General features: G+C 28.9%; 1 protein-coding gene and 1 long non-coding RNA gene across 6 annotated transcripts in view; one reads left to right on the forward strand and one right to left on the reverse strand.

Moving 5' to 3' along the window:
* The window catches only part of LOC128985833 (prothoracicostatic peptides-like), a 301,184-nt gene that overhangs the window by 37,045 nt on the left and 251,196 nt on the right, over window positions 1-12,943 (reverse strand). The window lies entirely within an intron of this gene.
* LOC128985835 (uncharacterized) lies at window positions 2,509-8,703 on the forward strand. Its single transcript, XR_008490079.1, has 4 exons — window positions 2,509-2,559; window positions 3,313-3,408; window positions 3,876-3,965; window positions 8,636-8,703. It is a non-coding gene; the product is annotated as an uncharacterized LOC128985835 (long non-coding RNA).

The raw sequence follows: 12,943 nt of genomic DNA on the forward strand, positions 1-12,943 counted from the left end.
TTTCAACTTGATAGTTCAAATAATAACTGAATTATTAAGAATTGGGCGAATGATCTTTTAAATATATTTACACTTGGATCTACTGCATTTTATTCCTAACCTATAATATATGAATCCGTCGGTAAATAGCAACATGTGAAGCAAATTTAAAAAAATTATACAATTGCATGCAACACACGCAGGTCTATCCATGAATCAGATTGTTTTTACATTAAAATGAAATAGAGACTGCCATCAACCTACATACCAAATTGCAACTCAATAGCAAAAATAATAATTGAACATATTATGCATTAGTGTTTAAAATTTCGTGTTCTGGAACACGAAATTCTAAGCAAAAACACTGACTATCATGGAACCAACGTTCAGCCTCTCTGGTGAGGTTTAAGCAGTGTTGCATTGCAGTTGGTCCTAATTTTTCATATTAACACAAACTAGAGACTGTTTCCATCCTACATACCAAATTTCAACTCTATAGCTCAAACAGTTATTGAGTTATTAGGTATCCAGTGAAGGTAAATAGTTAAGCCCAAGTTGTACATTTATGATTTTTTTTTTAATTTTGGCATGCGAGTAAACTGTATTTTATGTCCTAAACATATGTACAAAATTGGATATGAATCGGTTGGTAAATAACCAAACGCCAGGCGACTTTTAAAAATTCACATGATCGTGTGCAGTGTGCAAGTTTATCAATCATTCTGAATTTTGTTTGCATTACCACAAACTAGAGACTACCCCCGTCCTACATACCAAGTTTCAACTTGATAGCTTAAATAATAACGGAAATATTTAACATCGGGCAAAGGTCAATAGTTAAGTCCAGCCCAAACACGTCCCAGAGGAATAAAAGTTATATCATTATATAGCCCATATATATAAACCTTCTTTATGGAATTTCGTAAAAATTTTCTTATTTTTGCTCTATCTCTTACCGTTTCCAAGATACAAGCGATTAAAGAATTTATTGGGAGAAACAAAATTAATTTTAAGTATAAGTTCTAAAATTTATGTTTTAAAAATATTCAAGTTTTAAAAATGATTCTAAACCTTAAAATGCGTCCTATATATCGAATTTCAACTTGATAGTTTAAATAATAATGAAGATATTAATTATTGGGTGGAGGTGAATAGTTAAGCCCAAAACCTTACACTTATAATTATTTTAAAAATCCCTACATGTGGATCAACTGTGTTTTATGTCCATAACGTATGTACAAAATTTCATATAAATTGGTTAGTAAATAAGCAAACGCCAGGCAACTTTTAAAAATTCACATGACCGTGTGCAGTGTGCAAGTTTATCAATCATTCTGAATTTTGTTTGCATTACCACAAACTAGAGACTACCCCCGTCCTACATACCAAGTTTCAACTTGATAGCTTAAATAATAACGGAAATATTTAACATCGGGCAAAGGTCAATAGTTAAGTCCAGCCCAAACACGTCCCAGAGGAATAAAAGTTATATCATTATATAGCCCATATATATAAACCTTCTTTATGGAATTTCTTAAAAATTTTCTTATTTTTGCTCTATCTCTTACCGTTTCCAAGATACAAGCGATTAAAGAATTTATTGGGAGAAACAAAATTAATTTTAAGTATAAATTTCAAAAAGTTAAGGTTTAAAAAATATTTAAGTTTCAAAATGATTCTAATTCTTAAATTGTGTTTTACTCACCAAGTTAGTGGAAGGAGATGCTCACTGAAGCTAGCACAAAACCACAACTTGATTGAACAGAGACATCAAGTAATATACCCAATCTATCATAATTTTGGCTGACGCAAATGAGTGATAATCACGAGCATGTTGTAAAGGACGCACGTGGTGTTAACAGTCCACTGTGCAACAAAATTTTCCACAGAAGTACAGAAGTTGGCAAATGCGCTAATGAGTGATTGGTAATCAAACATGGTGACCCGAGGGTCAGCGCGCCGCTGATAGCTAAAGATTGCTACAACATTCTGTTGCCCTGATACCCAAAACAGTAAAAACATCTGTTAACTTCGATATATCGGCATTTAGTTCGATTCGATATATCGATATTAATTTCGAAAATCGATTTATACAGTTCGATATTGTTGTAACTATATTCCTACTACATTCTGCCAGCCGGATAACTGTTTCAGAAATTGTCTGAATATTTTGTTTAGTAATTACTGTTTCAGAATTGTCTGAATATTTTGTTTAGTAATAACTGTTTCAGAATTTTCTAAATATTTTGTTTAATATTTTTGTTGGAAAATTACTTAATTTTTGTGGATTTTTGTTTCAAGCGTTTCTCACTTTTCCAACATATTTTTGCTTATTTTCTGTTTATTTAATAATTTTACTTCAGTGAACTTGTACTCTGCTCACATCAGCTTCTCTGATGCAACTTGTACTCTGCTCACATCAGCCTTTTGCTGATGTAATTTGCACTCTGATCACAAAAGCAATCATCTAGTGATGCACGAGTGTTAGTATAAATAGTGGCTAAAAAGATGGAACATTCAGCTTGAACACTCAATTGCTCCAGTTCATCATCTCTCACTACATCTCTAAGCTTCAAGCATGTAAGTTTATAAGACTTATTGTTAAATTAAAATACTTGAAATATTTTGACTTAAAATTCCAATGGTTGTTTAACCATTTTAAAACTTAAACTCAAAATAACAGATGGAAAATTAGTTAAAAACTTATATTTTTCAATAAATGTTTTATATTTATTGTGTAAGAATAACACAAATTTCTAAGCGTATGCTAGCTGTACAATATAAACACCATACTTGATATTAATATTATACTTGTTTGATTGCTTATTGAAGAATATTTGTTAAACTAACTTTGCAAGAGTGCAATATTGACTTGTTAGGTTAGCTAAGTGGTGTATTAAAGGTTTAGTGTAGGCTAGTTGTACAGTAAATTCTTTTAAATTATTAAATGAATATTTCTAAAATGCTAATAGATGTTTTTACTATGAAATAACATTTGTTTGATTATTTTTGTAACTTAGTAAACACAGAGTTTAAATATTAGATATTAAAAGAGTACAATATTGACTTGTTAGGTTAGCTAAGTTGTTTACTAAACGTTTTAGTGTAGGCTAGTTGTACAGTAAATTCTTTTAAATTATCAAATTAATATTTCTAAAATGCTAATTGATGATTTTCTATGGAATAACATTTGTTTCATTATTTTTGTAACTTAGTATACACAGAGTTTAAATCTGTGAAACATGATTAGCTTCTTTATTTTCTTAGTTAGTAATAAACTGATATTTTTAAATGTAAAGTAAATGGTGGTCTAATAATATTGGTTGATTCCAGTTTGCTGCTTAGCTCCAGCCCAGTACATATCCTACACCATCTTGTTGCTCAGCTCTAGCTCACTACGTCCATACGCTCTATACCGTAAAACTTTAAGTAAGTTTGTAATGATTAAGTAATTACTTTTACGTAAACTTCTATTCCATTATGTTTCTGTTTTTTATCACACACATTTTAACACTTATATTGTTTTAATATCAAATCTATAATGTCATTAAAATTATATGGGTATTGGATTTTAACACATATTTTTTTTATTTAACTCATATATTGTGTTATAAACTGTTACCCTGATAAAATACAATAGATACCAGCTTTTGTTTTACAATTGACTACCATGTAACATAACATGAGTATTAAAATATCTTAATAACAATAATTTTTGTATCTCACATCCCTGCGACATAAATATATATTTTATCATTGCTGAATTTAAAATTCAATACTTGAGCTTAATTTATTTCAGCTTAATAAAGGTTTGAGCCATCTAAGTTGGTTTGAATATAAACTAAACTAGTATATAGTATTGATTACAGCTTACTAATTTACTGTTATGGTTTCAGGAATCTGCGTGTGTAAATTTTGCTCAACCTCCGGCCTTACCCTTTAACCACCCATCTTCCAGACTTCTAGCTAAACCCTCAATTAATCAGGTATGTACATAGTTAAATTATTAAATACCCCCGCCGCAGCAAACCTGCAGACTAAGCGAATTTCCATTTGACTGATTGGATTTACACTGAAATGTCTATTTAAAAATATAACATTTATTCTTGATTTAAATAGAATTAGTTTAACAAGTACTTAAGTTTGCTGCATCAGGGAGGGTAAAACTGTTTTTTTTTTTGTAAAATGTGAATAGTTAGTAAGAAATAAAAACATTTTCCAAATTTGATCAAAATATGTTCACAAACAAGCAAACTACAACAGTTTACTTATTCTCCATAAGAATAACGTGGGAATTTTAAATTTACAAATTTTTGGAATTTTCTCCATAACCATTAGGCGCATAATAACGCTTCAATATACTAAATTATTTGTTTTTTTAAGCTCTACAAAATGGTTTGGAAAGAAATTGCTAAATTTTATGTTTTTTGGGTCAAAAATGGGAAAAACCTATTTTTACCCCATAAAACCCCCCGTTAACCCCCGTTCCCATGGTCCGATCATGCTGGATCGCGAACTCGTTTAAATAAACGTACTTTTACACGTTTGTACCAAATTTAATCAAAATCGGATCATTTTTGCTCGAGTTATCGTGCTGACGGACACATATATATATATATAAATATATAAATATATAAATATATATATATATATATATGAATTTGAACGGATGGTGTTTTTGGCCTCTAGGGACCTCAAAACGAAAAAAAAATCGGTCCCGCGTCCAGGTCTTACCATGAGTACTACGGTAATAGCTTATTCCCTATATGGGAAATTCGCTAAAATGCAGTTTAAAATGCTATAAACTATTTTCTTTTCCTAGAACTGTTATAAATTTAATAGTGGGTAGGTGGTGAGAATGTAAACTTCATTTAAGAAAATTTTTAACCCAAGGTTAAAAAAAAAATAAAAAAATTAACTATTTCGTGGAATGCTATTGTAAATAGAAATGAAAAATTTAGTATTATTATGTTTTTATATATTTGCTGTCATGAGCCCTTAGACACCATCTAAATAGCCAGTTTAAGAGAGTGTTGTAAAATCTACAGTGGACATGATAATTCTACTGCATATAGTATAAAACCTAATAATTCTTACTCTTGGATTAAACTCAGTAGAACAATTGTTTAATGTAATTCCAAAATTAAGAGACTCTAAGAGATTTTATTCTCATCCTGCACTTGGAAATCCCTAATTGCTGCTCACTCATATCTCGGCATTTGCATTCAACACTATTTTAGTTTTTCTCCAATGATCCATCACAAGATTTTTAATTTTCCTAATTATAATGGAAGAAGGTGAACATATAACAACATATTTTTAAAAACAAGGTTTATTTTTTAATACACTATTTACATAACTTTTTTGACAGTTTCTGACAATAGAGAGTAATACACTAATCCATTACTTATCATCAAACAACATGCAGCAGTATTCGTAGGAACTGTTTTTGTAGTTTCAATTTCAAGACGTACATCAATTGTGCCACTTTTTAAAGATTCAGATTGTTTAGAACAATCACATACAAATAATGGTTAACTCTTGATGAAATCTTTTTTGCTTACACATGGTTGATCATCACTTCCTGCATAGAAAGAAGATTGAAACTTTGCATAGTATTCATATAACAAAGCTTTGTTTCCATTCAATGGGTCATGTTATATATGCTGAGGTGGTTACTTCTTTTAATCAATGGTTTAATTTATACTGGTTTTAAATTGCCGGCTGTTAGCAAATGTTAATATTAATGTGTATTAGAATGCTTGATTATAATTAAACACATGTTAATTAATTTTTATGAGAGAATGTAAACAAGAGTTAGTAGAGTGCATTTTTATTATTTTTTTATCTTTACGTTCAGTTTGGAAACCTACAATAACATTCTAGGTTTCTCAATGACTGATAGTGTCTTAACAGCCCATGTTTGAGAAGTGGTTTGAGGAAGCACAGATTACTCATGCATTTGCCACCTCTTAGAGATGATTCTTAAAGGTTGATTTTTTCCCAATAGTTTTAGAAGTGATAGTTTAATTTAATCATCAATTTTTCACATAAGACATTTTCCAGATAAGTTTGGTTATTACAAATTTAACAGTTTGTAAAGATGCTGCTGCTTGCAATATGGCATTTTTGCCAGATCTTTTTTTTATCAAAAACCTTAACAATACTAGTTTAACAATACAGTATATTTATCTAAAAATGGTTTTTATGTTCATGCAAAAGCTATAGCTGATTCTTGCATTCATAATTTTTCACGAACAAATTTTTTGTTATTACAAACTTAGAACCTAGGAAATAATTTTTTAGTCCGATAAAATCTAGATTTAGCTAAATCACCTTTTTAAAATTTGACAAAAACACAACACAAGCTAACTCCACTTGAAGAACATGATGCTGATGAATATGAAGATTTCTCTATGCTCTTATGAAGTGTTGAAATGGGCTGGTATCTTCCCTGCTGTTTTGCTGTGAACGTCAAAGGTTGCCCCATTTCTACAAAAATAGCAGAACTTTCTTTTAATATTAGGTCCATCATTTACATCCCCCGTTACAGCATAATGTTCTTGACAACGCAAATTCTCAATGATGTCAGGATCCGTCTGCACATGTAATGGAAGCTTTTGATAAATAAGTTCTATATGCGGTATTTGGTTGATTATAAACTCTTTGGGTAAATACTTAATTAATTCATCTTGCATCTGGTAACCTCGTTGACTCCATTCTTTAATAGCTTCATCAGTATTCATAACATGGCTAGAAACCAACTTGTTTTCAATATTTAACCATTGTAATAATATATAAACGTTGATGTATGCGCAATTGGTTGAAGGATGGTTAAAACTGCAAGGCTTATACGAACTTAAATGAGTTTGTTGTTTCAACACAGATAGACTTGGACATCCCAAATCTTCTAGATTTGCCACTGTAACATTAAACTCTGATAGAAGTTGCGCTATGAATGATTGTTTTTCTGCACCTTTTACATATACAGTTCCTTTTATATCAACATATCTGAAAATATCCTTTATTTTTGAATATTCTTTGAACCCAGAACTCCAATTTAAACCATGAAGATGTTTTTCAACCCAATGAATATGTTTTCTTGTTTCTTTTGACAAACTATGTATACTACAAGGGGGTAAAAAAAGTTGGAACTCATAAATTTGTCCATCTGTAGATATAATAGCCAACTCCTTAATAACAAATTTGTTCTCCTCATTTCTGAATCCCTGGAAGTCTAGTATAAACTCCATTTACCTGCAAATAATACAAAAACTGTCACTTAATTATCATTATCATTTAATATTGGTAATTGAATCTTTTATAAAATTTGTTGTCTATATATGTTATGCTCTTTTTGAATTCTGTTCACTTATCCACATTCAAATAAAAACACCATCTACTTAAATTGGAGTCTGAAATTCAAACAATCATCGTGTTTTTTACACATTTTCAAATTCAACTTTCATATCATGAGTAATAATAAAACTTTTAAATAAATCCATTCTAAAATTTACCTGAGCACTCAAACAGCAGTGTATTTATTTGTGTGTACAGTATATTTATCTAAAACTCGTTTTTATGTTTATACAAAAGCTATAGCTGATTCTTGCATTCATAATGTTTCACAAAACAATTTTTTTGTTTATTACAAACATGTTGGGAACCTAGGATATAATTCTTAACAAAAAGTAGATATAGTTTATACCAACACAATTAAACAGTTTTATAAAATACATACATATTATTTCATATATTCATTTGATTTAGGCTATCATTATTGAACAAAAACTTATAATTTATGGGGTAAGAACAATTTTAAAACCCTCAAAATAATCAGTTACAATAAAAATTTAACAAAACCCTATATTTCCATAAAATCATTTAAATTTACAATTGTAATAAATTTATCCAACAAATAATTTGTTTATATTTATTCAAAAATAATAATTCCTGAATTGATAAAAAAAATAAAAAATATTTTATAAAAATAAATTTTATAAAAATCAAATTAACTGCATATAATATAAAATAAACTGTATTAACTATTTCATTTATATAGCAGGGTATTTATTTTATTTCTGTAATTAAAAGAGCTTTTTGATGGTATTTTTAATTTACAGTATTTAATTGGATATTTTATAAACTTATTTTTATTTTTTAGAAAAATGAATAATAACTCATCCGCAGACTATAAAGAAAGGGCATGAGCAATTTTTTAAATATTTATAAAAAATGTCACTGTAAGTACATATTATAAATTGTATTTGGAAGATAAAATCTTTATAAACTTACGGTCTTTAAAAGTTCTAATGTCATTGAAACATTACACTCCTACAGCAGTTTTAAGCTTGAAAATAAGCAAAAGGTTGATTATATGATGAGGAAATCATTGAGTACATGTACTTGACTCCTAAACAACCTGTTAATTACATCAAGAGACCCAGAAGCTGAGTATAAACAAATAAACAAAAGTTTACAGCCTGATACCCCTAAGATTTACCAATTAATAAAAATAAGGAAACCCATAAAAAGGTGATTTTGTAATTAAGCTTTCTTTTAAACAAGTTTAAATATAAGTTATTTAATTATACTAATTCATTAGAGTGTTTCATTAATATTTTAACAACTAACAATTATTTATAATCTTTTCTAGCTACCAACCACGAAACACCAGCCTTACGAAGATCCAAAAGGATAAAAAATAAAATCATTAAAAAATAACTTAGAAATTGAGTTTAATTACTCCACAATTCTGTATAGCCTCTAACCAACCATTTATAACAAGAATGATCCATTAATAATATACAAAGGTTTTGCATTTGAGTTTTGTGTATGTATCAAATATTCCTCTATTAGGATTACATTAAAATAGGAATACATTCGCTATCAAATTTAATTACAATAACATCAGATTTCATAAATCAAATTTTCCAAATTAATATGAATATATTGAAGTTAATATCAGTTTATCAAAGTTAATGGACATTTTATTGTTTTTATTATCAGGGCAGCAGAATATTGTAACAATCTTAGGTTGTCAAGGATTTTCTGACCTTTTGGAGACTTTGTTTACCCAAATTTGGTTTTATCGTCAATTTACTCTGTTGCATCAATTTTAAATATAATTTAATTTATTTGCAAACGTTTGTGAAAAATTTGATTGCATAATGAACTGTTAATCCAAGTACCATGTGCATCCTTGGTGCCATGCTCATGATAATAACTTATTTGCGTATTTAAAAACAGATTTAAATATTGAAATGTTACTCTATAGCTAGCCTCCGCTGTATCATGTTGTCCTTATACGAGCTTTCTATTAGAAAGATTTGCATAAATGTCTTCCTTTTACCTTATGTAAAAGAAATTACAAACTTTCCATCATCACTAAGGCAGGACATTTTAAATTATCATCGAGAAAATTGTGGCTACATAACTCTAAACTACTATGAGACTTTTGGAGACTGTAATAGGTTGTGTTTAGACTGTGGAAAAATGGCCAATCTTCCTTCTTACTTAAAGCATAATGGTAACCACATGTATCCAAAATTTAAAGTTCCAATAGAAACATGTCAAATTTGTTCAGTTCCTTTATTTATTTTTCATAAATCTGACTGTAAATATTGCAAAAATTAAATATTTTCCAAAAAATATCTTGAAATTCACTTTCCCTATTTGCTAAAAGGGGGGAGAACATTATATTGCAACAACCAGTTTTGCTGGACTGGCTATAATGTTTAACCTGGGTGTAATATTCACAAGCAGTTTCAAACCCCGCTTAAGCAAACAATATCCGGTTTCAGCCTAAAATCTTAACAAACCACTTTATCATGATTTAGACTATTGTTAGTGGGTATGGTATTTCATCTGTTAAATCTTTAGCTGATAAACATTATTTTTTACTTAACACATTTGCTACAGATTGCTACATATGTATAACACTTTGGGTGTTGCTAGGGGTAGAAGTACTAATAGTATAGTTTGTAATCAAGCCAACTAAGGTGATTCAAACCTTCATTACGCTAAACAAATTAAGCTTTAATATTGAAGTTTTGAGAGCGGAAATAATAAAATACATATACATGTTGCAAGGATGATTAGATATAAATTATTGTTATTAAGGTATTTTGATTTCTCTAGTTATGTTATTGGTTACATTGGTTCCATGATAGCCAATTGTAAAACAAATGTTGGTGACTGTAGTATATTTTTAGGACGACAATTTGTATCCCAATATATAAGTTAAATCACAAAATTTTAAATGTGCAAAAATCCAATGTATATACGATTTCAATTAAAATATAGGTTTAATATTAACAAATGCAAGTGTTAAAATGTGTGTAATGAAAGACAAAAAACATGATGTAATTATTAACAAACAAAAATTGAGTTTATATAAAAATAATTACTCAAACATTAAAAACTTATTTAAAGTTTTAAACATGTAAGGCGTATGGGTCTATTGAGCTAGAGCTGAGCAACAAGGTAGTGTGGGATATATATGTGTAATGGGCTGGAGCTATGCAGCAAGATGTTCAAACTGGTATCATCCAATATCATTAGACCACCATTTTTACATTTTATAATGTTAGTTTATTACTAACAAAATGAATAAGCTAATCATGTTCCACATATTAAACATTTAATATTTAAACTCCATGTTGGCTAAAATAATGAAACAACTGTAATTACATAGTAGAAACATCTATTGACATTTAAGAAATATTCATTTAATCATTTACAAGGGTTTACTGTACAACTAGCCTGCACTAAAAACGTTTAGTAAACAACTTAGCTAACCTAACAAGTCAATATTATGCTCTTCCAAAGTTGGTTTAAGAATTATTCTTCAATAATCAATCAAACAATCAACATGGTGTTAATATTGTACAGCTAGCATACGCTTAGAAATTGTGTTATTCTTACACAATAAATACAAAATAAAAAAAAAACACATAATTGAAAAAGTAGTTTTTAACTAACTATTCATATGTTATTTTGAATTTAAGTTTTAAGTTTTTGAATTTAAAATGACTAAACAATCATTGCAGTTTTTAAGTTAAAAATATTTTTAAGTATTTTAATTTAACAAGAAGTCCTTTAAACTTACATGTCTTGGAGCTTGAAGGCATGAGCTAATCTGGAACTGAGTGTTCAAGCTGAATGAACTAAACCATCATTTTTTCCAATATTTATACTAACACTAGTGCATCACTAGATGATTGCTTTTGTGGTCAGAGTGCAAATTACATCAGAGACAGTTGATGTGGTCAGAGTACAAGTTGCATCAGAAAAGCTGATGTGAGCAGAGTACAAGTTCACTGAAGTAAGATGATTAAATAAACAGAAAATAAGCATGTTGCATGCAATTGTTTGAATATTTTAAATCCATTCAATTTAATATTTTTGTTTGAAAATTACTTGATTTGTTTGGCTTTTGTTTCAAACTTTTCTCACTTTTCCAACATATTTTTGCTTATTTTCTGTTTATTTAATCATTTTACTTCAGTAAACTTGTACTCTGCTCACGTCAGCTTTTCTGGTGCAACTTGTACTCTGCTCACATCAGCCTTTTGCTGATATAATTTGCACTCTGATCACAAAAGCAATCATCTAGTGATGCACGATAGTATAAATAGTGGCTAAAAAGATGGAACATTCAGCTTGAACACTCAATTCCTCCAGTTCATCATCTCTCACTACATCTCTAAGCTTCAAGCCATGTAAGTTTATAAGACTTATTGTTAAATTAAAATACTTTAAAATATTATGACTTAAAACCACAATGGTTGTTTAACCATTTTAAAACTTAAACTCAAAATAACAGATGGAAAGTTAGTTAAAAACTTATATTTCTCAATTAAATGTTTTTTATATTTATTGTGTAAGAATAACACAAATTTCTAGCGTATGCTAGCTGTACAATATAAACACCATACTTAATATTAATATTATACTTGTTTGATTGCTTATTGAAGAATATTTGTTAAACTAACTTTGCAAGAGGACAATATTGGCTTGTTAGGTTAGATAAGTGGTTTATTAAAGGTTTAGTGTAGGCTAGTTGTACAGTAAATTCTTTTAAATTATTAAATGAATATTTCCAAAATGCTAATAGATGTTTTTACTATGGAATAACATTTGTTTCATTTTTTTTTGTAGCTTAGTAAACACAGAGTTTAAATATTAGATATTAAAAGTTCTTATAAGTTCTTTAATTATACTAATTCGAGTGTTTGAAACACTTTCCTTTTTTTACACTACCACATCTAAAAGCAGTAACATAAAGGTCAGCTACCACGTTAACATTAACGTATGCTTGCATTAACGCACGAAACACGGCTAGCACATAAATTCAAATGTTAAAATTTCTAACACAAGAAAATTCAGAGAGTAGAGCTAGTATTGCACAATGGACAATTCAATGTCAGTCAACCAGCTACTGCATCATCTTACCTACATAAAAATATTGTGATATTAAGGGCATTAATAAATTGCTATATTGGAAAGAAAATTATATTTTAAATTCATGTTTTTATTATGAACATAATAGCTTCGACTATTATTACAACTAGACCTTCCATTCCCATATTAAACTTGTAGCCAAATGTAGCCTATTTTGTCAGCACAATAATTAATCGTGTTCTTTAAGAAGGCCTCCTACATGACAAAATATAAGCATCAGTTGGAATTTAAACAACAATATATAACTTGGTTATTACTGATAAATACAACCATAGACTAACCACCAAAAGTGTGCTTCTTGACCTTATAAATTTTGAAGGTCTTTTTTCGTGTCTAGTTCATGTTGGTGACACTTATCACTAGTGTCGAGGAAATTTTGTTCCTATTACTTTAGGGTTCATTTTATGATTTTTGCTTTACTGTTCGGTTATATAACTATAGGACGAATTATTGTTTAGGATTACTTCGTATTATTTCGTTAATTGAGTTTTTAAATAGC

Source organism: Macrosteles quadrilineatus, unplaced genomic scaffold (genome assembly GCF_028750875.1).
Source record: "Macrosteles quadrilineatus isolate MER2022 unplaced genomic scaffold, UCM_ALF_1.0 Scaffold_2__2_contigs__length_208266976, whole genome shotgun sequence".
In the NCBI taxonomy this organism is placed as follows: domain Eukaryota; kingdom Metazoa; phylum Arthropoda; class Insecta; order Hemiptera; family Cicadellidae; genus Macrosteles; species Macrosteles quadrilineatus.